Below are 17,506 nucleotides of genomic sequence, written 5' to 3' on the forward strand. Positions count from 1 at the left end.
TAATAACTAATTTTTTTTATATAGAAAGTGCTCTTTTTAGGTTTTTATTTGTTATTTGTCTTTATTACAATGAATAGGTAAAATTTCATTCTAAACAAATGTCTCTTTCAAATCAAATTTCAGATTTGCATACAGAACATGTGAAAAAGTCATTGGAAAATTATTTCATTCGATGTTTTTTTTTAGAATTTTTATTTCCACTCTTATTTCATCTTTTAAAAACAGGTTACTCAGTACAAATAATATTTCGTATCTTGGCAAATATTATTTACTTTGTAAAAATTGTAACAGCATTCGGAATCGGAATCATTTGCAACTGGTCTGAAGTAGAACCAAAATTGTTTTAAAGAAATTGCATAAATATGATTTTATTTTGACTTTACTCTTTAAAATCAAAATTTCATAAAAATTTAACAATCCGCTGTTAGGAACAATTGTATAAGACATACTTACCCAACCAAACAGGCGTCTAAACCAGCACATCCAAAGACTAAAATTAGAAGCTGAAGAAGCAAATTCACGCTTGAAAACTGCGTAAATATCCAACCCATTTTACCTACTATAACTGATATTTTTTGTTTCTTTTAAACATTCAATTAACATATTCTTTCATTTCGGGCATTGAATGTTACTGTATTTGCTCCATACCAATGTTTGTTTTTCTTCCGTATAAAATCGGAATTTACTCCAACATATTTGATAACAAAATATTTCTGTATCGTCTGGACCTTTATCGTTCAACATCAGCCTTGCACTGTTTGAAGTTTTTTTCCTCTTTGGTGCAAGGAATTTGCAATTATGTGCATGCGTGCAATGGTAAATATAAACGGGTTATTGGATATCGTTTTATTAAAAATTTATTCCATATTTGTAGCTGAATTCAAAATACTTAGATTTTATTTTTAGGGTATCTCGCATATGTAACAGTTTTCATCATTCAAACATAAAATTTATGATTTGTGAACTTAACACAATAAAAAAATCATTCATTCGGGTATCAACCATATTTTTTTAGTCATTGTCTCTTTATGAAAGATATGGAGATAACGAACAATATTCAATTGCAAACTCCATAAAACAATACAAAATAGGAGCAGAGCAATCACGGACCTCTAAACATCAGAGGTGGGATCAGGTGCCATGGAGGAGTGAGCATCCCCTGCTGACCGGTCTCACCCGCCGCGTGCACCCCGTCACAACCAGGAAATAACGGAAAAATCCGTCGTCAATTCTGTGTATAAATTATGGACTAACAATTGGTATGAAAAAACGTCAGTCTCATCTTTATCTTCACAATGGCCAAGGAGACTGTAAAATGGGAGGTGATTATAAATGCAATATAAGAAAAGGGAAATTGAAAGGAAACATACTAGTACGTATCTCTTATCTTCTTATATTTCAGATCATATTTTATTCTAAGGGAAAGCAAATTTCAACTTGTGAAAAAAAATTAGAAATTTAAAATAATAAAAAAAAAATAAATGATTTTCTTTAATTTTGTATGAGATTGTGTTATTATTCTTTTTTTATTATTTCATTGGAAATTAAAACACTTTTATGATGATGCAATGATTGTAATTGGCTATATCGAGGGACATGCTGGTATTATCATTAACTTTAATGCATAATTAGAGAACTAGATATAATGTATCAATCTTCTTGAAAATATTTTTCTATTGAAACTTTTATTTAAACTTCTGTGATTGGGAATAAGAGCCATATAATGCGTATTACCATTCTAAAAATATGTATAAAAGCTTTGTGTTTGTAAAAATCGTACATTATTATTAAATAACCACTGAAACGTTCAATCTTGTGTAAGTCAGTCTGATAAAGCTGTAATCATTTACATCAAAGTAATCAGATCATGAATCAGCTGTATTGTGAAGAATCTTCCAGACTCTAAGATGTGTCAAATTAAAGTTATTTTTATTCTTTTCAATTCCAAATGCAGATTTTATTGACTTATTATGAATACACACACATAAACACAAATATTTTTTAAAACAATTTGAATTGAAGCAAAACAACTAAATAGTTGCTGCAGGATCATTATTAAGCAGGAAAACGTTGATTTGTAAATAGTGGAGACAGTTTAAAAATATAACATCATATTTGGAAAGTATCAATTGAACAAAAATACTATAAATGTGAATTAATGTCCTTTTTTTGAATTCATAAAGTCATAAGAATTTCATTTCAAACACCTGTTTTATCTATACTTTAAAGATAATTTAGGTCAGATCAGTCGTAGCTGAACGGATAGGATATGGCGAAAACGAACAATATTCAATCTCAAAGTCCATTAAACAATATACAAAATAAGAGCAGAGCAAACACGGACCTCCGAAACATCAGAAGTGGGATCAGGTGCCATGGAGGAGTGAGCATCCCCTGCCGACTGGTCACACCCGCCGTGTGCTCCTTGTCATAATCAGAAAATAACGGAAAAAATCCGTTGTCAATTCAGTGTATAAATAATGGACTAACAATTGGTATGAAAAACGTCAGTCAGCATTTGACTCAATGATAAATTGTATTTGCTGACAAGGTCATTGTATCGACCATATATCCTAATGAATCCTTGTTAATTTCTCAGGTCACTTTCTTTAAGAACACAGTGAGCATTATAGATCCATATGTAACACGTGTAAGAAGATTCCTAGTAGCTTTACTGATTCCATTTGTGCTTTCGATAACTCTTTCAGGAAATATTCTTGAAGACTGTGAAGACTGTGGGTTATCCGTTTTAGATTCTGAAATATAAATTTCGTTTTCATATTAATAACGGACAATTACTCTAATTAGACTTTATTTCCTGTTTAGGATCAACTAAAATATATGTAAAAAAAAAAAATTAGGGAAATTATTTACTCTTTTAAAACTCAAATCTTTTGTTTTTATCAAATATATTTACTGATTGTCATTTATGCTAAGATCATTTTGTATATTGACAAACTCTTTTAGAAAAAAAATTGTAAAGTGACTTATTTCTTTATTCTCTTTCATCTTGTTTGCTAAGGGGACATATTCTTAATATTACTTTTAAAACATAAAACCCTTTTTTAAGATCTTTAAGGATTACACAGCAGATTTTCGCTATTGTATATCCATAGTTGAACATTATATTTACATACTCTCTATTTACATACAAGCATTTCAATACATCAAGATCCATACTTTCCTATCTCATTTCTCAGAAAAAAAAACAACAAGAGCCACTTGCAAGAAACTTAGATAGTTTTCTGACTATAATTGCCATTTATTTCAATTGAAGGTTTGCGTTTGCAAATAAAAATGTTTATTTTTTAAAGATTCTTAACGAGGCATTATAAATATTTAAGACTTACCTACATGTAGTATACATGTGTTATTTACTAAATGATAATTTTCACAACATTTTGTGATTTCACCATCTTTTATTCTAAAACAAAAAAAATCAACTTAATATCATATATCATTTAAAATTAAGTAATTAAGGGAAAAAACTTTTAAAATTAAAATTAAGGAATTTAATTGCCCTCACCTTTCGCAGCAAATTTCACGAGCAGCACACCAGAAACATAAAAGTAGTAGATGAACAAAAACGATAAGGTAACAAAACTTTATACTTAAACAGAGTCAAATGCTTCGAAACTTGTGAAACTGGATTTAATTGAAACAAACAACCTCTAAATTAGTGCAAAGATGATAAAAAGCAGGAAAGGTTTTTCTCCTAAATAAACATGTATTTAAAATCTTTAAATAAAATTTCTAATATTTCCTGTTGTAACACCAGTCGATGAAATATTGACAATACCAAATTAGATATCCGATCAAAAAATGTCTGAAAATTCTGGAAGAGCTTGAAAATTGGCTTAATGTCAGAGCGAGAAAATATTTAGTAATTTCAAACGATATTACAAAAAAGTACTTTATCAATGTCATATATTGAATAATTTACATGTGATATTTCCGAAAAGTTTTAAAGGTCAAGTACCCATTTCCATGAGTGTTTAAAAATTTGGCGTTGGAGTTTTAAGGTCTGCTTTCAATTAATTGCAAAAAAATCTTCAATCCCCTTTGTGTCAGAATAGAGAGCAATTAAACGCACTAAAGTAGGAAGGTAACCTTAATATACATTTTTGACATAAAAAGAAAACCTTTTAACATGTTGTCAGAATGGATCCAAAGAATCAGATGCATATTAAAATCTTCCATTAAGCGAATGATTGGTAAAATACAAAACAAAACAAAACAAAAAAAAAAAACCACCAAACAAACAAAAAAAAACAAAAACAAAAAAAAAAACAAAAAACAAACAACTATCCCTCTGTGTTCAATAATTCAGAATTGAAAACTAAATATAATTGAATGCACGATCAGAACGTATTGTCCCTTCTGACAAAGTAGGTATCAACATTATCTTTCTTTGAAAGGCTCACTTTTTAAATCTATATTTAAGAGGAGTGCAGATTTAATTCTACATATGATATGCAACTTATACCAATAGCTTCCTTTCTTATAAGGAGGAAATTCTTTAAATTATATACCAGTTTTGAATACCTTAAATATTCCCAACAACCAAAATGGTTGATTTAAGATATCTATATGGATTGCGACCTTCATGAAAATGCTTACAGACAAAGAAAAATAGCCTCTTTAAGTTAATATAACACCAAGCCTCTCTCTTTACTACTCAATAAGATATAAACAGTTACTGTAGTACTAGTGAAGGAGAGACATACATGAGGAGTACTGTGTAACAATATTTTCGAGAATTGGTATATATAAGATAAAAAATACATAAAAATTGTAAAGAACTTTTGTAAAATTTGAAATCACAAAGTTTTTGCAAAATTACAAGCATAACAATTTACAACCTTTCAACTTAAGGATAAATAACACAAACAAACTTTTTTCAGAAATCAGCATTATTTTTCATAGATTTACATTTAAATTGACAACCTGAATAATGTTTACCAAGTAGAGTGGGAGAATTATATAAGATTTTGTCATAAGGTTAAAAAATTGTGCAAAATTTTGTATGGAATTATATAGAAGGCAAAACAAAATCTCATATATAAGCACCAAGGAAATCCTACGATTTCTTTATATTTCAGGGATTTATTATTTATGTCATTTCAAATCAAAATCAGTCAAAAAATATATATCAACCCGCGCATCCATTTTTTGTTTGTGGTAAGTACCCTTAATATGCAACTTTTCCCAACAATAAATTAAAGCCCTGATTTTTTTTTACATTATTGAGAGCTTTTTTAAAATGAAATTAGAACTCGTAAATTTACAAACATTTTCAATAGTCATTGGCAAAATTTATTAAAAATCATTCTGATTACACACACGAGTACTCTGAAGTTGATATCAAAAAGAGGCTTGGGTTTCTGATTGACAATATCTTTGCAGTTTTTGGAGACCAGGTTTACTATGAATCTATAGGAATTCCGATGGGTACCAATGGCGATCCGTTATTACCAGACCTATTTTTGTATTCAAATAAAGTAGAATGTGTTCAAAATCATGAGGGCGAAAAGCTTTCTACTCGACATTTTGATACAATGTATATCGACGGCGTATTGTAAATTAATAATTACAATGCTTAATTACATCCTTATTTCTATGCAATAAAACTGTTAATTGTTTCCATGCTTATTTCAATACGATATTGGATTGAATCCCACTGTATATATGACGTATAGAGATGTCCCTCAGATTAGACCGTATGAATTGAAATCCCGTGTTGCAATGGTGCTGGTACGAAAATCCTCAATACTCAATAGCTGTGAGTGTCAAGCATAGGATAAAATTAGCTTCTCATCTCCATATGAGTGAGATTATGATAATATACGTATCAGCTCTCATTCATTACAAATCTGAAATTAAATGTATTCGCAGCACAGTTAAGGTTAAAAATGGAAATATCGGCGATTTTTTAAGATAAAATATACATACTTTATTAGGATGGGCGATTCTTTTTAGGAGTTCACTGATATAAAAAAAATGTAATGAGGTTTAAATCTACATGTTGGGGACATTTAGATTTTTTACTTAGACTTGTCATGTGATGTCGACGTCACATGACTTTGGCAATTATAGTTGCAGTTTAGAGGTCAATTATAAATTTTAATATTGCAAGGGCATAACCAAGTTAAAAATCTTAGTTTATTTTATAATCCCTTTCAACACTATATGTAGTTTGTGAAAAGTGCTGCGAACCTATATAGATTCCCTTTTTTAATTGGTAAAATTTAATTTATTGGACGGCAGGTTGAATATTTTGCTGGTCAACTACATTAAATATAGCTATAATTAATTCATTTGCAAGATTTCAAGAGGTTCGCAGCACTTTTCAAATATCTTAATGCTTCTTGAGTTTATGTGTAAAATTTTAACAAGATACATTGAGGGTATGCCCTTGCAATAAATCGATTTATTAGGGCCCTTCCATTACATTTTCAATGAATCTGCATACAAACACACGACAGTATCGCTTGTCTGGAGAATGCACGCACAGTTAATAAATAAAATACTAAAATATACATCGCATCCATGTTAACAGCTTTTTATTTTACTGCAAATAATATTTAATTTGAGAACAAAAGACATTTTTCATTATACAAAATGTGACTTGATTAGTCTCTCACTGTGAACAAACTGCGTCATTTTTGCGAGATGACATCACATTGACAAGTGCATTGCGATCGATGCATCGTTTATATACTGTTGTGGGATTTAACAAACGACAAAACTGCATGTAAAAGTAAGTGTGTATGTAGTATACAGCTATCCAGCTGTTTGAAATAGCAAATAATTTCATTTTGTGGTATTTTGAAGACCTTTTATTATGCATGACGTCATAGTAAACATTTCCCGTACAAATTAGGCCCCGCCTCTTTACTGTAACCTTAACTGTGCTGCGTTGTTTCAAAAATCATTTTTTACCTATAGCTTGCCCTTCTTGGTAGCCTAGCTGTTGAGATCTCTTGGTCGGGAAACCGGGACCCGGATTTTATTGTCGTTCTCAAAGCCTCATTATATCATACATCTTTATGTGAATTACACTTTTTGCACATTCTGGAGGGAGAAAATATAAACTCAACTCACGTGGATTTGCACATATTTCAAAAATGAAGAAATATCAATAAACAACATTAAAAGCAGTTAGGATAAGTACTTATGAGCTTATTGTCGTTGGTGACATACGTACAGTGTTTTAAATACCAAATCATTAAGAAACCCTAATTGTAATCTACATTACGTTATGTGATCTGAGACACATTCTGACGTTTGAGAAACAAAATGAGGATTTTATTTTAGCAGAGGGAAAAGTTGTACCTCATAATGGATATGTGCAACGAGATAATATGTCCTTTTCCGCTGACAATCCTGAAGACGTGAGTGGATCCAATCTTTGATTGGATTGTGACTGTCTGTTATTTTGTTTGTACCCCCCTTATTTTTCGTTGGCAGACAGTTATTCAGAGCATTTTATTTTTTTAAAACTTATTTTGTTTATAGATTGGTCAACATGTAATAAATGAATATTGCACTTTAAAAAAAGATTACAAGGTTTGAAGTCGTATTCTAAACTGCCTGACCTCCCCCCTTTTTTTCCTGTGTACATCATGTAACAATGTCATTATTGTGCCGAGGTTCAGATTGTACAATATTCTGCCTTAGGTGTTATGCTGTATATTTTAGTCCCCTTTTTCTTACCCCCATTTTTTAAAACTGTGTTTTACTTCTTTCGTCATTTACTTTAATAAACGACAAATTTCACTTTTATATGATGATATTTGTTTTTGCCTGCTTTTATATAAAAAAAAGCTCAGTCATATGGCAGGAAATCTACGGAACATAATGTATAACATGCCCTGTTATACATGAAGTTCAGTTCTTAGTTAATATTCTTTTACTAAAATCAACAGAAGACAAAGAAAAAGAAAAAAATCGAAATTACGTCTAAAATTTTATGAAAACTTAAATAATATTATATTTCTGTTTGTATCGAGTAAGCCTTTTGAAAAGTCTTATATTAAAACAAGGAACAGTCAAGACACTTTGGACTAACTTTAAGAGTTAGGACATATAACTTGCTTTAACAGATATAAATGATTTCACAAGACACATTTGCTTGCATGATACAGAAGTTGTATTGCATGTTGTTTAGTTTTTTTTTAAGGATGTTCACTTTTGAAATGGTTTAATTTTAGTCAAGTAGATCATATACATTCATCAGATATCTCAATATTTCTTGACAGGGCTTTAGAAATATTCTCTTAAATTCTTTAAAAATATTAATAATGATATTGAATTTAAAATAATATTTCCGAAAATAATTGAAATCAAATCTCATTAGGATATTTCATTAAACCTTAAGGATATTAAGAAAATTCATTCCGATTTTTTTTTATTTATCACAAAAAAGTACAATAAGATGATATTTAACTTTTGATATTTAATGTTCACAGAGTTTCTTCTTGCTACTTAAAAGGTTTTAACTGTGTTTTGTTGAAACAAAAATTCGACAGCAGATATTAGAACAGATGTTGTGCATGATGTTTACACGTATGCACAAAATGTAGGTACGTGCTTTTTAAATGTGTGACATACATTTAGTTACAGGTTAACACATCCTTTCAAAGACCTATGAAATATTTGTCAAGTCAGACAGTCAAGATTTCAGTATGACAAATCTCTGAGAAATGACTTTCTTTAACATTTTCTCCTCAGTTTTCAGTTGGTACAGTATTTAAGATTTGAAACAACAAAAGGCAAATAATCATACATTATCACATAAAAAATCCTGTAGCTCTCTCATTTGGATGTTTTCAAGATATATGTATATTTCTGTTGAATAAATCCAAAAGCTTCCTGCTAGAAATGAATTAGATCTACTCTTCTCTTTTGATATGAGTATATTAATTATTATTCTGTCTGTTAAGATCAGGTATTCAAACAATCTGTCTACCTTCTAAAACCAATATTATCACCTAAATGTTTCCGCCCTGGAAGAAGAATCCTTCTACGTGGAATAAAATTATCTTCATACGTTTCTAGTATCGCCATTGAGGCAAATCTGATATCAGTGTTACAACCAAAATACGAGTATACCAATCCATGCTATTCTGTAACACTGTCATTGATACAACTTAAGCAAATTTACTTTTTTATATACTTCGAAGAATTACTGCTTCAACACCAGTACCATCTGTATTTTCATAACATTGTGGATCAGCATTATTTGCATGTTGAGGTTGCATCGATTTTTTTTCGAAATTTCCGCACTTCCCTGACTAGTATTATTAAAAATACAACAGTTAGGAGAGTTCCGACGATAATTATAGCATAACTGTAATTGGAATGTGATATGGTATTTTTTGATGGTTTTGTGGTTTGAATGATTCCTTCCAATTTCGTTGTTAACATCTGAGAGGTGTTGAAATGAATGAATGTGTTCGTGTTGGAACCTGTAATATCATTTACTTTAATAAATAACATATTTCACTTCTAAATGCTATTAATTTTTTTTTTGCCTGCTTTTATTTTTAACCAAAAAAAAAAAAAAAAAAGAAAAAGAAAAAAGAAAAGAAACAAGCTGGTCGTTTGGCAGGAGAATAAATGAACACACATGTAAGATATATTTCACTTTTAAACCTTTATATATTAATATTGCATCATTTTAAAAAAATCATTAATTTGATGAAAAACTGAAAGGCGATCGCAACATGCATTCTTCAAAGGAGGTTTACTTTGATGCAATGAATTATTACATGACATTAATTTAGTTGTAAATACATGATTTTATTATTATAAAAAATACTTCAGGTTTTATGTATATATACGCTCTAATGAGAGTATACATAAGTTCAGATGTGATGTAAACTTTGTACGGACAGATGCACGGATGGACAGGACGATTTATTTAGTACAAAAAAGAATTACAACCACCACGAATGATTCCTGCAAAGTCTATTAAATTGAAACATCTACCTAGAAAGTTTAAGATAAAATGCAAAGATTTCTTTTTATGTACATGCATAGTGATAAATATGGATTCGACCTCAAACCTGTACAAAAATAAACCCAACATTACGACATGCCTAAGGTATTCAATGTATAACGACCATATTTTGTACCTAAAAGTGAATATTCTATATGAGAATGCTTCACCAAAGGAATTAGCAAAATGTTGATTATTATTTTGCACAAAAATGATTTTCTAAGAAATCTTTTAGTGAAAATGCGTAAATTCTCATAAATTATAATTATCACATACATGTATATACATAAATTCTTATTATCGTGTATATAGTTGGAGGCTTGTACCTGTATTTTGCTTACAGTCGAACGTTTGTTTACAGGCTGGACAAGAACAGGCAGCATCACATCCAGATCGTTGCATCAATCCCTCACAAGCTTGAAAACAATTACACTCAGAGCATCCGGAAGGGCACACTAATATAAGAAAGAGTATTATACATTAAATAAAAGTAATTTCCTATTACAGTAAAGTGTTCTCTTGAAAACATCTCAATTAGTTTGACATTTAAACAAATCTTTGACTCACCTATACAAGTATTGTTTACTAAGTAGTGATCTTTACAGCATTTCGTAATTTTTCCGTTTTCTAAGCTGAAAATATTTTTAAAAAATACAGCAAACTTTACTTTTTTTCTTACATCTGAATTATTATATAATCATTCTTTTTTTAAATTCTCTGTATTATATAAAAAAGAATGAATATTAATTTTTACCTGTCATAACAAGATTTATTTTCAGTCCGAAAACATGGAAGTAATATATAAACAAAAAGAAGGTTTACAAACTTCATTTCAACAGAGTGAAGTTTGAGGTAAATGTTTTGAAACTATATGGAAACTCTGTGTATCAATCCACTCTTTAAGTGTTTACCCACATGTTAATCATTCAAAAGGCGGAAATGTTGAGGAATTTGATTTTTGTTTTAATTTTGCAAGTTTTATTACATCCAGAGAATAAAATAATAAAATATAATTTACGTTTTAGTATACTCGAGCACATATAAGTAGTTTGAACTTTTGTTCAATGGCTTTGTTTGATGAATCATTCAAAATGCACCTGCATCCTTTAACACAATTGATTGAATAATTGTATATTGTTTAACGTCCCTCTTGAGAATTTTTCTCTCATATGGAGACGTCACCGTATGCCGGCGAAGGGCGTCAAATTTTGATCTTTACTGTGCACTCAGGGCCATTGAGCAGTGAACGCGGGTATGTTACTATGACGTCATAACATATAGGCAAGTAGAATATTTGGTTGTAACCTTAACCTACCTGCGAAGGATCTTTATCGTGCCATAACCTGCCGCTGACACGGGGCATCGGTTTGTAAGGTCTCATCCGAAGGACCCGCAACTTTCACTTCAAAGTGCCGAGCGCATGGCGAAGGAACAATTGCTACACATTTTATCAACTAGGTCAGTCGCGGCCGCGACTCACGACCTCCCGATCACGGAGTGAACGCTTTACCGACTGAGCTACCGTGAACGGTCCTTTAACACGAACATGTATGTCAAAAACCAACAACTAGTTACAGGTATACCTTTATTTATTTTGTTATGAAATGGCTTTTTAAAAATCATCAACAAACTGTATAACAATGAGACAGAAATATATAGAAATTTAATATATAACTCTTTGAAAGTCAGTAGTCAGATGATTGAATTTTTTTTTCATAAAGCCATTTTAGTTGTAACAAGCAGTTTTCTCATTCTCAATGCATGATCAGGATATTCCTACCGATGGAGACAACGTGTCCTAAAAATGAATCGTTTTCTTGATTACTTTTTTTTTTACGTACTGATATTTTTTTCTACAAAATATAAGACATTATCAAAGTACTGATGTGTTATCTTTTATAAAAAGCCCCTTGGGGATCCGGGTTAGAATATGTCCTCAGTACCCCCTTGCTTGTCGTAAAAGGCGACTAAATGGGGCGGTCCTTCGGATGAGACCGTATAAACCGAGGCCCAGTGTCACAGCAAGTGTGGCACGATAAAGATCCCTCCCTGCTCAAAGGCCGTAAGTGCCGAGCATAGGCCTAATTTGCAGCCCTTCACCGGCAATGGTGACGTCTATATAGTGCTAGTGCTAGGGCGGAGCTATATATAATATAAAGAGGTTCATTCCAATTTTATCGTTATCTAGCAACACATTTTAACTAGTTAAAAATTACTGTATAAAAAGTTGCTTTCTCCCCATATTTCACATTTGGAAACATGTTTGCCCCGTTTTGAATTTGCCCAGAAAGATTTTTGTTTGAGATAGTACACTGTTTACTTATATTTCGCCCCGTTGTAAGTTCGCCGACTTCCGACTAAGGTGAATTAAGGGCGAAAATTAAACGAGTGTAAAATATATAAAGTATTCAAAATTGTGCAGAATTGTTAAAAAATTCTCCATTATACACTGAATGCATAAAATAAAAGTGTGTTAAAATTTCAAGCACCTGTGATAGGGAGGATGCTGAGAAACTGTGACAATAATTTGGTACAGAAAGACACACCCGGGCGGAAACACAAGGGTAAAAATAGTATATCAACTCTCCTTAGGGATATATATTTATGATCTTGTATAAAGTTGGAGACTTGTACCTATATTTTGCTCACAGTCGAACATATGTTCACAGTCTGGGCACATACAGGCAACACCACATCCAATTCTAAACGTCAATTCCACACAAGGATGAAAGCAATTACACTCAGAGAATCCGCAAGGGCACAATTGTATTATTCCTTCATATAAGTGATGTTCTTTTACAATATATTTTTCTCTTGAAAATATCTAAATTATTCTGACTTTTAAAAAAACATTTGACTCACCTTTACAAGTATTGTTATTAAGTAATAATTATTACATTATTATATTATTAGCATGATATGAAATAAGAAGTGATTTGAGGTGTCTTGCAATGAAAGCAAAACCCTTTTACACTACGTATCATAGAATACATGACGGAAATAGAAGACAAAAAATGTCAAATAAGTATAAAAATCATGACAATTTCTCTGAATGGCTGGATACCTATCGTTAACATAAAATATATTTGTTGATCAATTTGAAATTAGAAAATGCATTGCTGATGTTTCAATTCTCTTGTTCTGCAAAAATATTGGATATTTGACAATTTTACCTATATCATATGATTAACTATAATCTTCAACCTTATAAAAATACTTTGGATAAATTCACATAACTTTGTGGATTCAGAGGTACTTTCATGAATATTTTTGATTACTTACATTGTAGTTGCTAATTTTATAAACCTGAGGATCGGAGTACCTTAAGCAATAATTTCCTTTTATTTTCAATCATTATAGTATATTCCTATCAAAATTATCTGCATTATAAAAGTATAAAAATCCTTTTTTTTTTTTTTTTTTTTTTTTTACTTTTCATAGCGAGTTTCAGTTATATCAGTTCGAAAACATGGAAGTAGCGTATGAATAAAGAGAAGAATGTTCACAAACTGCATATCAACAAGGTGAATTTTGCTGAAAATTATGCGTTTGAAACTCAACTGGAAACCCTGTGTATCCATATTTAAAAGTTTACCCAGATAGTTATCATTGAAAAGCGGAAGGTGTTAGGGATTTGATTTTTTTTTTCTTGATTTAGGTTTAATTTCAATTAGCAAAATTACAATTCAATTTCTAATACACTTGCGCAGGTATTAGCAGTTTATACTTGTATATAAAAATACATGTAGCTCATTCAAAATGAACCTGCATCAAGATGCAATTTTCCTATATATCTATTGAACAGTGAATTTGTTTTACACAGATGTCAAAAATTCAAACACAAAATTTGTTACATGATTACTGAACTTAGTTTTGTGGTGAAAAAGCTTTAAAAAATCTCAATAGCCCGTTTTTTATCTGTATGACAATAGGATAGAAATAGATAGAAATGAAATATATGACCCTGTGAAAGGCATATTAATGAGTCAGGTGGTTTATTTTGTATGAACTAATTTTTGTTTTTACAAGCAATAGTCTTATTCTCAGTGCAAACTAAAAATACTCAAAATACGATGTGATTCATTCGTTAAAATCTCTCTCTCTCTCTCTCTCTCTCTCTTATTAATACTAAAATTTGAATAAAAATTATAACAAGCTCTTATAAAAAAATATCTTAAGTTTGATGCTCGAGAACTCTTGAGATCAATTTACATGTGCAAATAAATTTCAAAAATTATAATCTCACCTTCGGACTTTATTCGTGATTCGTCAATCCAGGAATCTGACTATGTTATGTAAATAATTTTACGACACGGAGACATCACTTTATTGTACAAAAAGGCATTTTTTTTCAGGTCTGTCTTTTATTATTTCTATTATTCAAAATTCAAATTTTTTGTCATATTTTAAATTGAGATTCATTTAATGTGCTGAAAAAAAAATTGGGAGAAAAAAGATTTAGACAATGAAAATGAAAATAAAGAACTTGAAACAAAAATTCTTCAGTTAACAAAAATCTTTTTCTTTTTCTCAATAGTATCATTTAAAAGGATTCCGTGTTTAATAACTTCGTTATCTTTACATTTCTTTATACGAAAATTAAGGATCTATTTTTACCAAATGTAGACTTTGCTTGATTGAGATGAATAACATTTTGGCTTCATAACTACTTTCAAATACCTATTTTACTTAACAAATTGACATAGTGTAGGATTATAGATTTTTGCACAAAGAAATATACCGAATTATATATGAAATAAGAGAACTCTACTCCCATCGTAATAATTGAATTTCCTGTATTGATTTAAGTCAAACATATCCAAATGCAAATGAGGAAATGCTGAATTTCACTTTTATGAAGCTGAATTTATTTAATTCTGTACATCTACATAAAAAATATCGGACAGGAAAAGATAAGTGACTCTTATTTATTTCGAGGTACAATTTTTATTTCTTTATTATCAAGCAAATATTTTTGTATAATTCAGTTTCAGTTCTCTTAAAAAAATTCTGCTTTCTAAAAGATTAAAAAGAATTCTGACTTCTGTTAAAGAAAAAAGTTAAATTAAGCTAGATGACAACACAATTCCCCGATTCACCTCTTACAAACATCGTCACGGTAATTTACGTGGCACATGTATTACGCTCATCACATCTAAAAGAGAAATTCAAATAGGGCAAGTTATTCTACGGACAAACTGTCTTAGGTTCGAACTCTCTAGTGTTCTGGCGCATGTGTAGCCTGACATATAGATATGACATCTGGTTTAAGTTGCTTATATATTTTCCGTGTGGACCCTAGAGTCCACGCAATTTAATATTTGATGACAAATGCTCATGTCAGGTTTAGATTTTCTTTTGAACTCACTTTTGAAATATTGTTTTCGTAATTCAGGCCGCTGTAACGTTGACTTTTGACCCCGGTTGAAAATTGACCCGGGGGTCATTTTTCAACGGTGAATAGTGAGACCAAAGGTATTGAATTTAGACCCTAGTATGTTACAGGGATGGGGTAATTGAATAAAGTAATTGTAATTGAGCGTAATTAATTACATTTTTCAAAGTAATTGGAAGTAATTTGTATTTGAGCGAGCTTTCAATTACAAGTAATTGAATGTATTTAAAAACATTTCAAAAAAGGTCATGTATTTTCAATTACTTTTCAGTTACATTCTAATTACTTTTTTCAAAATGAAAGTTTATAAAAGAAAAAGGTGTCTTATACTGATGCACAGTTTTATACTGGTGGGTTTATACTACCTGTTCCCACTTTTAAAAAATCGCAATTCTTATTCCCATTTGCAAATATCAATGATTGTTTAGATAGTTAATTTGTTTTTACAGCAATTAGACTAACTACATTCAATTTTAGATTTACCTGTATTCTATTCATTTTATGATAGAAAATAATGGATGGATTTATGAGAAATATGATTTATTTCCTTCAAAAATATGGATTTGAGAAAGTAACAAAAAAGATCTTGCCATACACCATACAGGTGTAGCATGGGCTTCTGTTTGTACAATAATTAAATGTCTCATTAGTGTTTAATTTGTTTATTCAGTGTGTCACACTGCCCAAGGCATTAGGTAAAGGTCTAATTTTGTATAGGTGTTAAACCCTCTCATACCCAAGAACAAAAACACTGAATAATTAAAGGTTCACCATAGAAAAAAAATCTATTTAATAAAAATATCTGTATTCTTTAATATAAAATTAAAACTCAAGTAATTGAAAAGTAATTAATTACATTTGTCAAAGTATTTGAAAGTAATTAATTACATTTTTAAAAATCTATGTAATTGTAATTGCAAGTAATTGACAAAATCATCCGTGTATTTGAAAGTAATATAATTAATTACATTTCAAAGTAATTGACTCCAAGCCTGGGACTCAGTTGAAAACTGAGCCGGGTCGTGGGATTTTGATGATGAAACCGGTTCAAAATTCAACAGCATAAAAACACATATTTATGAAATATTCATAGTTTTCACAACTGTGATTTAATTCATAGGCGTCGGGAACGGGGGAGGGGGGGGGGCTAAGGTTTCTTACCCCTTTTTTGCAAAGATAGACACAATATAGGCCTTGAACAATGTAAAATTGGCTTACTTTCCCCCTGCTTTCAAAAGGCACGTTACAATGTAGTCAAAAAAGAAAAGTAGTGTTAAAAAAAAGAAATTGGATCCTACCCCTACCCCCACCCCCCACCAACCCCCCAACCCCCAACCCCCAACCCCCATAGGATTTTCGGGTTTGGACTACTAGTTGGACAATGGACATTTTTTTTGGTCAATTTTTTTTCCGATTTGAATTTGTCTTTCTTTTTCAAGTAGCCCCCCCCCCCGCACTTTCAATTTTCTTCTGACACCAATGTAATTAATGCAAACTTAATTCTGTAATTCAGTTATATTCTTAGAATAAAATATTTTTGAAAATATCTTAGATTTCAAAGTTACATGTAGCTTAATATCGCAAAATTTCGTGTAATATTTATCTAAAAAGAAGTACATTTATATATGTAAATCCTGAATATTAGTAAACATAGTTACACAATTTAGTTCATAAGTTTGTTTATTTATAATTTTTTTGCTGTCAGCACTTCATTTATTTTAATTTTAAAATTCCTAATATTAGTATAAATTTGGGAAATGGTGAGAGTTTAACGCATGATGCACGTACGTTTTAATGCGTATTTAGTTAAGCACAACATTAATAACTTTTATTTTAATGCAATAAGTATTTTGATACCCCGGTTACCCATCAACTGGTTAATTTCTTTCCATAATCCTTTCAAAGCTAGAACACCTTATCTTATCCTCCTCCAATGAGTAAAAAGTCTGTAAAACAGTTTGTCGTGTGTTGCCACCTTTGTGACGTTTAATAATTTGTTTGAAATTCTCAAAAGTATTATTAATAATGACATATAAGTTTTAGCAGACACAAGATATCAAGATGAGAAATAAAACCAATTTTGTAAAGGGAGATAATTCAAATTTACA

The 17,506-nt window shown here is 30.5% G+C and overlaps 2 long non-coding RNA genes across 3 annotated transcripts in view; both read right to left on the reverse strand.

Annotated features, from left to right (window-relative positions):
- Nucleotides 1-2,229: 2,229 nt before the first annotated feature.
- On the reverse strand, nt 2,230-3,904 carry LOC134266580 (uncharacterized). Its single transcript, XR_009991999.1, has 3 exons — nt 3,527-3,904; nt 3,351-3,424; nt 2,230-2,756 (listed from the first exon to the last, which is right to left on the reverse strand). It is a non-coding gene; the product is annotated as an uncharacterized LOC134266580 (long non-coding RNA).
- Nucleotides 3,905-9,274: 5,370 nt separating this feature from the next.
- The window catches only part of LOC134266581 (uncharacterized), a 33,970-nt gene continuing 25,738 nt past the window's right edge, over nt 9,275-17,506 (reverse strand). The window contains exons 1-3 of one of the 2 annotated variants that reach the window (XR_009992000.1): nt 10,571-10,637; nt 10,330-10,458; nt 9,275-9,470 (exon numbers count right to left, since the gene is read on the reverse strand). This is a non-coding gene — a long non-coding RNA (uncharacterized LOC134266581). Of the gene's footprint in view, nt 9,471-10,329; nt 10,459-10,570; nt 10,638-17,506 lie in introns of those variants that run through there. The other variant, XR_009992001.1, reaches the window with a different exon arrangement.

The sequence above is a fragment of the Saccostrea cucullata genome, unplaced genomic scaffold, assembly GCF_032062105.1.
Source record: "Saccostrea cucullata isolate Sc308-1 unplaced genomic scaffold, CSIRO_AGI_Scuc_v1 ctg1139, whole genome shotgun sequence".
NCBI classification, from domain to species: Eukaryota; Metazoa; Mollusca; class Bivalvia; order Ostreida; family Ostreidae; genus Saccostrea; species Saccostrea cuccullata.